General features: G+C 39.6%; 1 protein-coding gene across 1 annotated transcript in view; it reads right to left on the minus strand.

Moving 5' to 3' along the window:
• The window catches only part of DENND2B (DENN domain containing 2B), a 181,967-nt gene extending 169,051 nt beyond the window's left edge, over nucleotides 1-12,916 (minus strand). The window contains exons 1-2 of the mRNA XM_036325290.1: nucleotides 12,737-12,916; nucleotides 4,687-4,811 (exon numbers count right to left, since the gene is read on the minus strand). The gene's annotated coding sequence lies outside the window, so the exon portion shown is untranslated. The remainder of the gene's footprint in view (nucleotides 1-4,686; nucleotides 4,812-12,736) is intronic.
• Nucleotides 12,917-13,066: the final 150 nt, after the last annotated feature.

Here is a 13,066-nt window from a genome sequence, read left to right on the forward strand (position 1 = left end):
TAGTTATGACTGTAAAAATGTATACACCAGTACACTCTGGGGAGTGGCAGTGTGCATGCATCTACTTTATTGCTAAGTGGTAGCCCACCCTAACATTTCTGGAATGCTAGGAAACATGGTTGACACACTGGAGCCAGAGGACAGAGCCATCCTCAGTCTCCTGAAAGGCCAAGCTCTTCCCACCACTTAACATCTACTATCTCATTTCCTCCTTCCTTTCCTCTTTTCTTCTCCTTTGGGATACTAGCATTCCATTCTGTCCTTAGTTCCTTCCTCCTGAGTATCTAACTCATCAGCCAACTTTCCATTCATCAAGACTTGAAGAGCCAAGACTTAAGGGTTCAAAAAGTCTAGGCTATAGATGCACTGGAAGCTTTCACTCTAAACTTCATGTGTGTGTGCGGGGGAGGGAGGGAATACTATCAAATATGATTTATTAAATGCAACTGCTAAGAGCCTCAGCTTTCCAGCATAGAGATTCTAATACCATAAAGAAATAGATCCTCTGCTGACCATAATTCAGTTTGTGTTGCAAAAGCAAATCTTCAGAGCATCTCAAGAAAAAGGTTTTTTTTAATCTCTGATAAATAGAATTGAAGTGACTGATAGAAAAAGCACTTTTATCATTTCTGAAACCCTACTACAAGGTGCAAAAGAAACTGACAGGCTTCACTACAAACCTCCGCCCAACACTAAATATTGCCCAACAGCCCTTTCACTTATTCTTAGTGATTTAGATCCTCTTTTTGCTCCCCACAGCAACTGTTCTAAGCCTATTTTTCAAGACTTCTAACTACTGCCAGCAGGTAGCCACTGAGAAAACAGAGGTGTTACTCTAAGTTCCTGTACTGTGTCAAAATGCACCTTCTTTCCTCCCTGTCTCCTGTCCCAGAAGCATGCCTATTCCTTGGGGAGAATAATCTCTACCTTGTTGTATTGCCTGCATTTCATGTCTTCTTTTTCTACCTCCTAATTTTTGTGAGTGCCTCCGGCAGCTGTTTTCTGAGAAAGGGTGTGTAGGAAGTGAATATTTTACTACTTTCAAGACTGAAAATGATTTCAAACTATGCTCCCCCTGAACTGTTTGTCCTTGTAAAGAATTCTAGGTAAAAAAAAATTTTTTTTTGATTCAGATTTTAGAAGGTGTTGCCCCACTGCTGATATACTTTTTAATACTGCAGCTGAGAAATGCTTTTTTGGTCTGTGGAAGTTTGTAGAATCTTTTCTGAAATTTCATGATGATGTGCCTTGGTACTTTTTAAAACACTGGTTTAAGGCACATGGTGAGCCTTTTTAACGTGGAGGCTCATGTCCTTTAGTGCCAATAAGTCCTCCTGTATTGTTTTTAAAATAAATTTCATTCTCTGCATTTTCTTTAATTTCTTCTTCTACAACTCCTATTATTTATATGTTGAACCCCCTAGATTGATCTCTTTAATTGTCTATCTCATTGTCTTTTTGTTCTACCTTATAGGGAATTTTGTAAGTTTTTCCTTCTAACTCTTCAATATTTTTATTTCAACTATTTTATATTTTTACTTTCCAAATGCTCTTTCTTGTTCTGATTGTTCCTGTTTTCTATAGCATCTTGAGCTTCCTTCTTGACATTCTCTAGTCCCAACATTACTATCAACACCTTCTCCTACCTCTACGACCACTATTTTCCAATATCCTTCATTACTACCTCTTCTTTTACATACCCTTCGGTTGAAAGATTTTCTTTTGGGTCTTTTCTACATAGCCTCTCCCTAGGCATCTTATCTGTTTGCATGGTTTGAATGAAATATGCTGATATTTCCAAACTATTATCTCTAGCTCCAACCTTTTCTCTTGAGTTCCAGATATGAATTTCCAACTATTTAGTGAATATTTGCGCCTGGATGTACCAAAGACATCCCCAATTTTTCATATTATTGCTGGCTTCAGGCAGTCTATGCTCCAATCTCATAAATAACTTGTTATTTCCAGAAAATATCAAGAAAGTTAACAACTTTGGCAGACCCAACTCAGATGTTACCTCTTCAGTAAAGCCTTCTATGTCTTCTTCCTACATCCAGGCTGAATGTATTACTCCCCTCTTTGAACCAAGGCAGAGTTCATAGCCCATAACACCTGTTCACAACTATTGTTCACCGTGACCCAATCTGTTGACTCTGCTAGAATGTGCACCTCTGGAAGATGTATCCATCTTCAACATTTAGCAAATGGCAATTACTCAATAAATAGCTGTTGAATTACAGTACTTTCAAATAAATATACAGTATAAACAATTACTATGTAATCATTAAATAAGCAAAGAATCTAACCAGAAACCTAGCCCTCTAGAAAAAAAGTTACATGACTCTAAGAATAAACATGTAGATATTTTTAATCTTAAAAGATTATTATTATTATTATTATATTTTATTGACCTTTTACAGAGAGGAAGGGAGAGGGATAGAGAGTTAGAAACACAGATGAGAGAGAAACATTGATCAGCTGCCTCCTGCACACCCCCTACTGGGGATGTGCCTGCAACCAAGGTACATGCCCCTGACTGGAATCAAACCTGGAACCTTTCAGTTCGCAGGCCGACGCTCTATCCACTGAGCCAAACTGGTTAGGGCAAAGATTATTATTTTTTAACCAAACATTTCCAGTCTTATCCAAAGGCACATTCTTCATAGTCACTTACACATGTACACATTCAGAAATTAAATAGCTAATCACTTTTAAATTATCTGCTCACCCAAACAGGCACCTGAACAGTTTCCTTCAAATGCTGAACACACACACACACACACACACACACACACACACACACACACATGCTTGAACACATTTTTGTTGCTGTTTGGAATAACCAAAAATAAAACAAAAAGGGCAAAAAGATATTTCTTTAGAATGTATCACCAATATAAAAACGTTAGTAATGGGTATTCAGCCACTTGGGTAACTTCTTTTCAGAAATATCAAGTGAGTGAAGAGTAAGGAAGATCACTCATGAACCCTAACTGGGGCACTGCTACTAAGGCCATCACAAGGCTGAATAAAGAATGTTCATTCGTATGCAGAGATGTAAGCATTTTTGTGGGTTTTTTGTTTACTTCAGTTTGGGTTTGATTTTCTTTTTAAAACTATGCCCTAATGCCAAATCTTATGTGTGTGTTATTTCTTTTTACTGTTGAATTGATGCTATGTTAAGATATAAGCACAAACATCTCCTAAGTGTTTTAAATCCATCCAATTGTTTGAGAAGGCATACGTGCTGGGCCAATGAAGCCAAAACATTAGAGCTAGGAATTTTGATGAAGATAATAATTGCTTACAGACCAGCTTGTTTTAACTTGCTGAACAAAGAACACAATTTTATACCACATTTTCATCACGGGCTTTTTCTCTACATAATCACTACTGTAATGAGCACTTTAAAAGGGGAGATTATCTACAGGTTAAACATTAAGGAAGTTATCAATTAGATTCCATCATCTTCAAAATTTCACTTACTCAAACTTTATATTAATTAAAAATTTTTTTTTGCTGACCTAAGCACTGTTTTGATTCTTTACAAACCATTTGTTTAGTGTGCACAGCATAAATCTAGGAACGAAGAAACTCAGTTAATTTCCAGTCCTGCCCTGAATAGTTCTATAGCATTCGATATGTCAGTTATTTCTTTGTGCCTGAGTTTATTTCTAGGACATTTCTGTATAGCAATACAGTTCCATCTTTCTCACATCTGAAAGCTGCATTCAGCCTGTTCCTGTGTCAGGGGTTACTCCCTCACTCCTTCTTCCCCCTCAGGTGCTTCCATCACTTACAGACCCCACAATTCAATATTAACCAATATTTATTAGGGCCCACTCCATGGCAGGCAAGTCAGTGAGAGTGGAGATGAGCTCCATCCCTAAGAGGACAGAGATACTCGTTTCCTATTAACAGGAAGGATTGTCTCAATTATTCTACTTGTCTCACCCTGGCTCTGCATTTCCTATCCTTTACTTTCTCTAGAATATGTAGCTGGAGTCCTAAATATAAAGGTGGTGCATATTCACAGGACTGTCAGTCACTCAGTGATGCGAGGGTTACAGGCTAGGCAGTCCAAGAATCAACATGGTTTTCAAGACAGAGATAAGCAGTCAGGGAGGGGACCAAAGGCACCAATACACAAGAGCAAGATAACTATGAATGGTGCCAGTGCTGACCCTAGGTCTGCTGCATCTTTTTGCCCTTACATCTCCAGCCTCTGAGCCAGAACTCTCCAGTGTCCGCAAGCTATAGTGACTTCTGATTCCCTTAAGGCAGGGAGTCATTCGTCTCAGTGCATAAGCCTTCGGTATCAGTTGTGCGAAGGCATGGTCACATCTTCCAATTAATGAAACCTTGTAAATTACAGAGGGGCAAGAATGTCCCATAGACCTATGTTGCACAGAAGTGTTAAGGGGCCAGACTCTAGCAGCAGACCTTAAGTTTAAGATTCCGAACTCCCAACATGTGCTCATCATACCCCATCTACCCACCCCATGGGAGTTTGCAGGCCAATCTTCTATATCCATATTCTCTGATCTGTTACTTGCCCTGATCCTTGCCATTCAGAGGTATTCTGGTTCTGATCCATGGCTGTGTTCTGATCTTGGGTCATGTATATGCTCGCAATCTGAAACATGTATCTGGCTCCAGATCCCTGGGCCAGGCCTGATCACAAACCTTATTCTTTTCACCTGCTCCTATGCCATTCTTTCAGCCACATCACAGCTTCTGGTCCTGCTTCCCCATCCATCGCTGTCTGCAGTTCAGCTGGCTAGTATTTTAGAATCCTTTTTTAGCTCCCTCTGGCAGGACAAAGGAAGTATGTTATTTATTAGTTTATTTATTCAGAGAGGATCTAACTTTGCTCATGTTTAACTGTAGTATATATGTCAAGTTATTGTATTTTTGTGTGTCTCAAGTTCCTCATCTTTAAACTAATACATTTGCCACCACATTCCCTTAAAGATATAGTTAGACTTAATTAAAATAACACAGTTTCTAGGATTACAATAAAACTATCATACTTCTGCATTCCTAACTTTTAATGAGTTTTGAGTATTAAAAACATTTAGAAACAAATCAGCTCCCTAAAAAGAATAAACATTTTGAGTTATTTTTTTAAAATATAGTATCTCTCTCACTTCACAAAATATTTCTAAAATATTATGTAAAAAAGTATTATAAATTAAGTAGATCACATTCTTCAGAAGAAACTCAATGGTGGATTCTTTTTCTTAGTGAAGAAGGATTTTGGAAATGTTAACAATTATCCCATAATTAACAAGTTTTATATATTCAGATATAATTGCATTGAGTTTTCTGAAAGAGACTTAACAATCTTATGGGGAAGGAATATTCTAAGTACATTTTATTGGGTTAATTCACTTTAAGGCTTTGACTTTTCTTCTAGAAAATTACACTACTAAAACAGATGTGTTCTTCTTTTAAAGTCATGAGAATTTTCATTATGCTAGTAGAAAGAGCAGATTCTAAAGTGCTATATAAAGGATGCTTCTAAAATGTAAAAGAGTTAAAGAAGATTCTTCATCTCAATTCCTAGGAGATGCTGTAGGGAAGGGGTAAACAGAAGCAAACAGTTTCCTGAAATTGTGCCAAGGCTACATGTCAACTGCCTGGCAGGAAATGCTTTAGGAGGGCCTAGATAAACAGACTATCATCTTTTTTTTTCATCCTCTACTGCTTCTTACAAAACAAATGTACTGACTTTAGCATCATAAACACAATAAGGAGAAGAGGGCACACAGGATTTTAAGTGATGATACCTATAGATTCTATAGAACAATTATATCATCTGCCCTTCACTTTTTTAAAAAATATATTTTGATTTTTTTTACAGAGAAGAAGGAAGAGGGATAGAGAGTTAGAAACATCGATCAGCTGCCTCTTGCACACTCCCTACTGGGTATGTGCCTGCAACCAAGGTACATGCCCTTGACCGGAATTGAACCTGGGGCCCTTGAGTCTGCAGGCCAATGCTCTATCCACTGAGCCAAACCGGTTAGGGCTGCCCTTCACTTTTAACTCACAGGAACCTCATGGCAAGTAGTTCCACCAGGACAGGACAGGACAAGACGTGAAAACCAGCAGTTCTGCAGCTGGAGAGTGACTGGCGGCTTGATTTGGTGCCCAGGATATTGTCAGAAACAAGTGACCTTAGAAAACAAGTGGTAAACATAACGGAAAAATCAACCTCACAGCTGGCTGAGATTGCAGCACCAGTTGGGCCAAGAAACAGACCAGCCAGAAATTCAACAGTGAGCTCCCAAGAACAAGACAGGCATGGTGGGCCATGATAAGCTCTCACAGATCCTTGGTGATCTGGAAGGTGTGCACATGTTCAAGGTTACACAGGCTGAATGTGAGGCCTTGCACACACAGAAAACAAAAGTCATGGCAGACTAAACTGAACTTTACGTGTGTTCCCCAACCCATACACAGACCAATCAGCAAGCAGTAGAAGCCTAACTAAGCTCAAAATATTTAAATACAACCTCTTACTGATTATGAGCTGACCACTAAGCTCTGCTGACAATCCCTAGGGAGTCAGGCTTTAAAAATAAAAACAAGAATGAGAAGAAAAAAACTGAGGTGAGACATCTGTAGCTATACACTGCAAGGGAGACAGACACTACAGAATTAGTTCAGGCAAATCACTAAACAAGTAAACTAACAAACAATAGCCAACAATCTCTGGGGAGAGGAGCAGATCAGAATCCAGAATTGCTATATTATCTAAAATAGAGGTCAGCAAACAACAGCCCATGGCCCAATTATGGCCCACTGCCTGTCTCTTACATAAATTTTTTTTGGAAGACGTCTATAGTCACCATTTACATATTATCTGTCTGTTTTCACACAACAGCAGAGTTAAATAGTTACAATAGAGACTATATGGCTTACAAAGTCTGAAATAATTATTATCTAGCTCTTCATAGAAAAAGTTTCTTGGTCCCTGATCTAAAATGTTCCGTTTTTAACAAAAAAAATTATAAGACATACAAAAAAGAAAGTAGAACGCATACACAGAAAAAAAATGCATTTAATAGAAACTAGCTCTAAGAGGGCCCAAAGGTTAGATTTAACAAAGACTTCAAGGCAGCTATCATAAATATGTTCAAAGAACTGAAAAAACAAGCCTTAATAATTTAAGGAAAGTATAACAACTCAATAGAGAATATCAATAAAAAGATAGAGATTACTGCCCTAACCGGTTTGGCTCAGTGGATAGAGCGTTGGCCTGTGGACTCAAGGGTCCCAGGTTCGATTCCAGTCAGGGGCATGTACCTTAGTTGCGGGCACATCCCCAGTAGGGGGCGTGCAAGAAGCAGCTGATCGACGTTTCTAACTCTCTATCCCTCTTCCTTCCTCTCTGTAAAAAATCAATAAAAAATATATATTAAAAAAATAAAAAATAAAAAAAAGATAGAGATTACAAAACAAAACACAGAAATGCCAGAGTAAGTACAATAACAAAAATGAACATTTACCAGAGAGGCTCGAAAACAGATTTGAGATTACGAAAAAAAGAATCAGTGATCATGAAGACAGAACAATAGAGATTATCCAATTTAGAGAAAAGAAAGGAAAATGAAGAAAAATGAACATGCTTTCGGAGACCTGTGGGACACCATCAACTATACCAACATTTTTTTTTGTTTTTTTTTAAATATGTTTTTATGATTTTAGAGAGAGGAAAGGAGAGGAAGAGAGAAACATCGATTGGCTGCCTCCTACATGCCCCCTACTGGGAATTGGTCCGAATCCCAGGCATGTGCCCTGACTGGGAATCAAACTGGCAACCTTTTGATGTATGGGTTGACATTCAACCAACTGAGACATACAAGCCAAACAAAAAAAGTCACATTCATCCATATGATACATTTATATGACTTATCCAGGCAAGTGGTTGTCTGGGTCTAGCAGTGGGAGCTGAGACTGACTGCATACGGAGGGCTCTAGGAATTTTTTTCAGCTCATGAAAATGTTCTCAAACTGCACTGTGGTGATATTTGCACAATTCTGTAAATTTACTAAAAATTACTGAATTGTATACTTAAAACAGATGAATTTTATATGTAAATTATACCTCAATAAAGTAGTTTTTAAGAAACTCTACATGGCCCAGCTGGTGCGTCAGTGGTTGAGCTTTGACCCATGAACCAGGAAGTCACAGTCCCATTCCTGGTCAAGGCACATGTGGGGGTTTGGGGTTTCAGGTTTCAGGTTTCAGGCTTGATCCCCAGTAGGAGGTGTACAGGAGGCAGCTGATCAATGATGCTTTCTCATCATTGATGTTTCTATCTCTCTCTCTCTCTCTCTCTCTCCCTTTCTCTGAAATAAAAAAACATATTTTTTAAAACTCTACATGAATTCTAACTATTTATATCTTCCAAATTACTATTCCTTCAATCTCTGATAGTTTTTAAAGTGACAAAACTTATCCCTAATCATTCCTGCTCTGCAACCTATTTTTCAACCTCCGGTAAATTTTAAAAGGTTGTGAAAGCTAATTCTCAGAAGTTTGATTCATTTCCTTTAATCTATATCAGCAGTTCTCAACCTGTGGGTCGCAACCCCTTTGGGGGTCGAACGACCCTTTCACAGGGGTCGCCTAAGACCATCGGAAAACACATATATAATTACATATTGTTTTTGTGATTAATCACTATGCTTTATGTTCAATTTGTAACAATGAAAATACATCCTGCATATCAGATATTTACATTATGATTCATAACAATAGCAAAATTACAGTTATGAAGTAGCAACGAAAATAATTTTATGGTTGGGGGTCACCACAACATGAGGAACTGTATTAAAGGGTCGCGGCATTAGGAAGGTTGAGAACCACTGATCTGTATAATCAAGTTGGCAATTTTGATCATGAGTTTCTTTCATTCCCCAATAACCCAATGAGTTGATGTAATCAGGCAAAATGAATGATCTGATGACTCATACTATAATACTACTTTACAAAGCTGTAATAATCCTAAAGCTCCTAAGTCTTCTGAAGAAATAAAAATACCACCTGTCAAATGAGATAATTTATACATTCTCTGGTATGTACAGTATAAATCATTGTCTAACTCAGGCATGATACCCACTTTTGCATCCTAAGTTTTTAACCCTTTTTTTGCTCCCTTCACACAGACAAAAAATAATTTACATTGTGCTTCACTAGACTTGTTTTTTTCTCCTTAACATGTCCCCAGAATATACAGCACCAATCTCCTTCCTCAGCTCTCAGGAATAAAGACTTCCTCCAACTCATCTAGCCCCCAGAACATGTAACTTCTATGTGTTCTCTGTAATGAATTTACCCTCATGAAGTGAGAAATCATGAAAGACTAACACCAACAGTTGCTCTCTCTGTTGATAATCAGGCACATTCCTGAGCATTTGCCCTTCCTCTGGTTTCTGCTCCATTTCCAAGTCTCACTGCTGGCTTTCTCAAGTACCTGGCTTGGATGTGTTTGACCGGCATGGGCCCCGATGGTAGGTCATGTTCCATCAATCTTATTTCCACTCAATTTTTTAAAAAGAAAAAAAATGACTCTCTCAATCTGTGGTTTACAGTATAAATCTTGAAATTATAAAGCCACTAGAGGCCCTGTGCAAGCACTGGTGGGGTCCCTCGGCCTGGCATGCGCCCTCTGAAATCCGGGACCTCATGAGGGATGTCAGATTGCCTGTTTCAGCCCGGTTCCCACAGGCCAGGACGAGGGACCCTACCGGTGCATGAATTCGTGCACCAGGCCTCTAGTATGCATATAAGATCTTTGGTTAACACATTAAGCACCATGTCAGTCACTGGTGACTGACACTACACTTTCCATCCGGACCGGTCAGTCACTGGTGCTGCCAGCATATCGGTGAACTCGGATATCGCGGGCTAAATGGAAAGGAAGACAAAACAGGCTTGGCACGTAACGTGTTAATCTCTTCCCACCCTCTCCCCTGCCCTCTCCCCTCTGAGATTCATCAGTCTGTTCCATGTTTCCATGCCTGTGCATTGAGTGTCTGCCCCTGGTGGTCAGTGCGCATCATAGCTAACAGTCGAACAGTCAGACACTTAGCATATTAGCCTTTTATATATATAGATGTATGCATATGTAAATATACTTATAAGTATAAAAATAAATGCCAAAATTTAGTGTTAGTTTTTAGGCTTTGATTTCATTCTAAGCATCTCCTTTCCTACATATTTCTAAATATTAAATTCTGGGAAAATTAGTTGTAACTGAATATTCATTACATTCTTTAAAGTACATGTAGGTAGATTTTATTTTTTTATAGCCAACACTTATCTGGCCTAATGGGTCTATTTTTTTATTCTTTATTGTTGAAAGTATTACATATGTCTCCTTTTTTCCCCTTAACAGGGATCTATTTAAATTAAAAATTAAATCAGCCAAACCGGTTTGGCTCAGTGGATAGAGTGTCTGCCTGCGGACTGAAGGGTCCCAGGTTCGATTCCGGTCAAGGGCACGTACCTCGGTTGCGGGCACATCCCCAGTAGGAGGTGTGCAGGAGGCGGCTGATCAATGTTTCTCTCTCATCGATGTTTCTAACTCTCTATCCCTCTCCCTTCCTATCTGTAAAAAATCAATAAAATATATTTTAAAAAAAATAAATTAAAAATTAAATCAGTCTATTCAACAATGTCTATCGAATACCCACTAATTAACAGGCCCTGGATATTTAGGGACACCTAGGGTACAGTTTCCACCTTTGAGGAGTCCCATAGCAGTTGAGAGAGAATGAATTACAAGTACATATAATTTAAATCAGATCAAGTGAAGTAAGTACCACAATGTATATATTTTTTATAGCTACGTAAACAGAGATTGCAACTCAGGAATAACTGAAGATTTCAAAGAGTTGCTTTGACAAGGAAGTAATGCTTCAACTGAACCAAAATAGGGTAAGTAGGTAGCAACAGAATCCTGGGGAAGAGCCAAGTGAGGTGAGATATGGCTGTAGAATCATGTGAGGGCATACTGGGAGCCAGCACGCAGTCTGATTAAGTTAATAATGCTAGCTAATACCCATTGAGCACTTACTTTATGCCAAATACTATTCAACACACTTTACAATTATTAACTTATTTGATCTGCACAACAACCCTCTGAGGAATTTACTATCATTCCCATTTTATAGATAACAAAACTGAGATATACAACAGTTAAGTAACCTGTTCATGGTTACACAGACGGAGCTAAAATTTATGGCGCCAGGATCTTGAAGTCCATAAGTAATAATAATAAAAAAATGATCTCATCCCTAACCACATTCATTACAAAAGCAGTTAATAGGTATCTCAGCTACCCCCTTTCTCATTAATTCCTAGGCCATCCTTCAAGGTCTATGTGAAATTATTCCTTCTCCACAAAGCCTTCTTTGATCCCACCAACCAAACACAATCTCTTTCTCCTCTGGGCTTCATATCACTTTATCTGTTTCAATCTTATGACAAGTCACATTTTGTTCCCGACACTACAGATTTTATGTTTTGTTTTTTCTTATTTTTCTTTAGTCTGATCCATTTTCCATTCTCCACACTCCTAGGACAGTGCCTGGTACATATTAATTCTAACTAAATTTATGAAGCACCTATTCTTTGCAAGGCATTGTGCTAAGCATTTTACAGGAATTTCACAGAATTCTCACAGCCACCCAATCCACAATAGCTATTTTTAGCCCCTTCTGTGACAGATAAAATACTAGATGCGCCTTAAAGAAGACAAATATGGTCCCTTCAAGAAGCTTACAATCTAGATAGGTTGGTACTATTGGTATCCCCAAGTATGGATAAAAGTGAGGTTCAAAGGATTTAAATAATTTGTTTACCCTGAATCACACAGCAAAAGTGACAGGGCCATAATTTAAACCCAGTTGTCAACTTTTTGAGAGGAAAGCAGAAAATGAGCAAAAATGCGTATGAATCCTGATACATAGGTGGTATAGCTCAGAACTGCTAGTGAAGCCATCGGTTGAGAAGCCCAGGTGAGCATTTGATTTCCGTGTCTCTTAAAGTGGTCCCTCTGAGCATAAATGCTTTGCTGCACGCGGGGGGGAATCACTAATAATTAACAGCGAGGCCTTGGGCTGCATCTATCAAATATCCGAATGGAATGATATAGAAGGTAACAATGCACAATTCCTTACATGCACGTGGTTCAACTATTCTTAAAAGGTGGGTTTAACTCACACAAATGTGTGAGTCCATACTTTCCACTGGAAGGGTGAGGAAGCTGCCACTCCAGGATTAAGATTACCCTACACTAGCGGTTCTCAACCTGTGGGTCGCGACCCCTTTGGGGGTCCAACGACCCTTTCACAGGGGTCGCCTAAGACCATCGGAAAACACATATATAATTACATATTGTTTTGTGATTAATCACTATGCTTTAATTATGTTTAATTTGTAACAATGAAATTGGGGGTCACCACAACATGAGGAACTGTATTAAGGGGTCGCGGCATTAGGAAGGTTGAGAACCACTGCCCTACACAACTCAGGCGCCCTCTGGCTGTGGGCCAGAAATACCTGCCTTCTAAAGGCTGACCGTTCCCCCCTACCTCCACACCCGTCCACAGCCCGCTGGCCAGACTCCCTTCTCCAAAGGCCACCTTGGCAGCCGTACTGTTCCGTCTGTCCTAGCCATCTCTTCAAAGAGAAGTAGCGATATCCCAAAATATTGACCTGGCAGAAAGAGGAAACCGGACGCACGAGCCTTATTCCCACAATTTCTCAGCCCAACAGGAGACCACCTGACTTGGGACCAAGTTCATTCATCACGTTAAACAGCGGAGATGACTTCCAAGGGCCAGGCCCCAGGCCCACGGGTCTCCCCCGACAGCGCCCACCGGCCGCCCTGGCTGCAGGTTACATCGACCATCGCGCCCCGCACGCCAACAGCGCTCTGCCTCTTGCTCCGCTACCCCACGCAGGGGCCGCGGCGGACCGTACGCAGGAGGCGTGTCCGGCGTAGAACGCGCGGCCCGCCTCTCGACACCCTCCAATGGCCTGCGA

The sequence above is a fragment of the Myotis myotis genome, unplaced genomic scaffold, assembly GCF_014108235.1.
Source record: "Myotis myotis isolate mMyoMyo1 unplaced genomic scaffold, mMyoMyo1.p scaffold_m19_p_10, whole genome shotgun sequence".
Classification (NCBI taxonomy): domain Eukaryota; kingdom Metazoa; phylum Chordata; class Mammalia; order Chiroptera; family Vespertilionidae; genus Myotis; species Myotis myotis.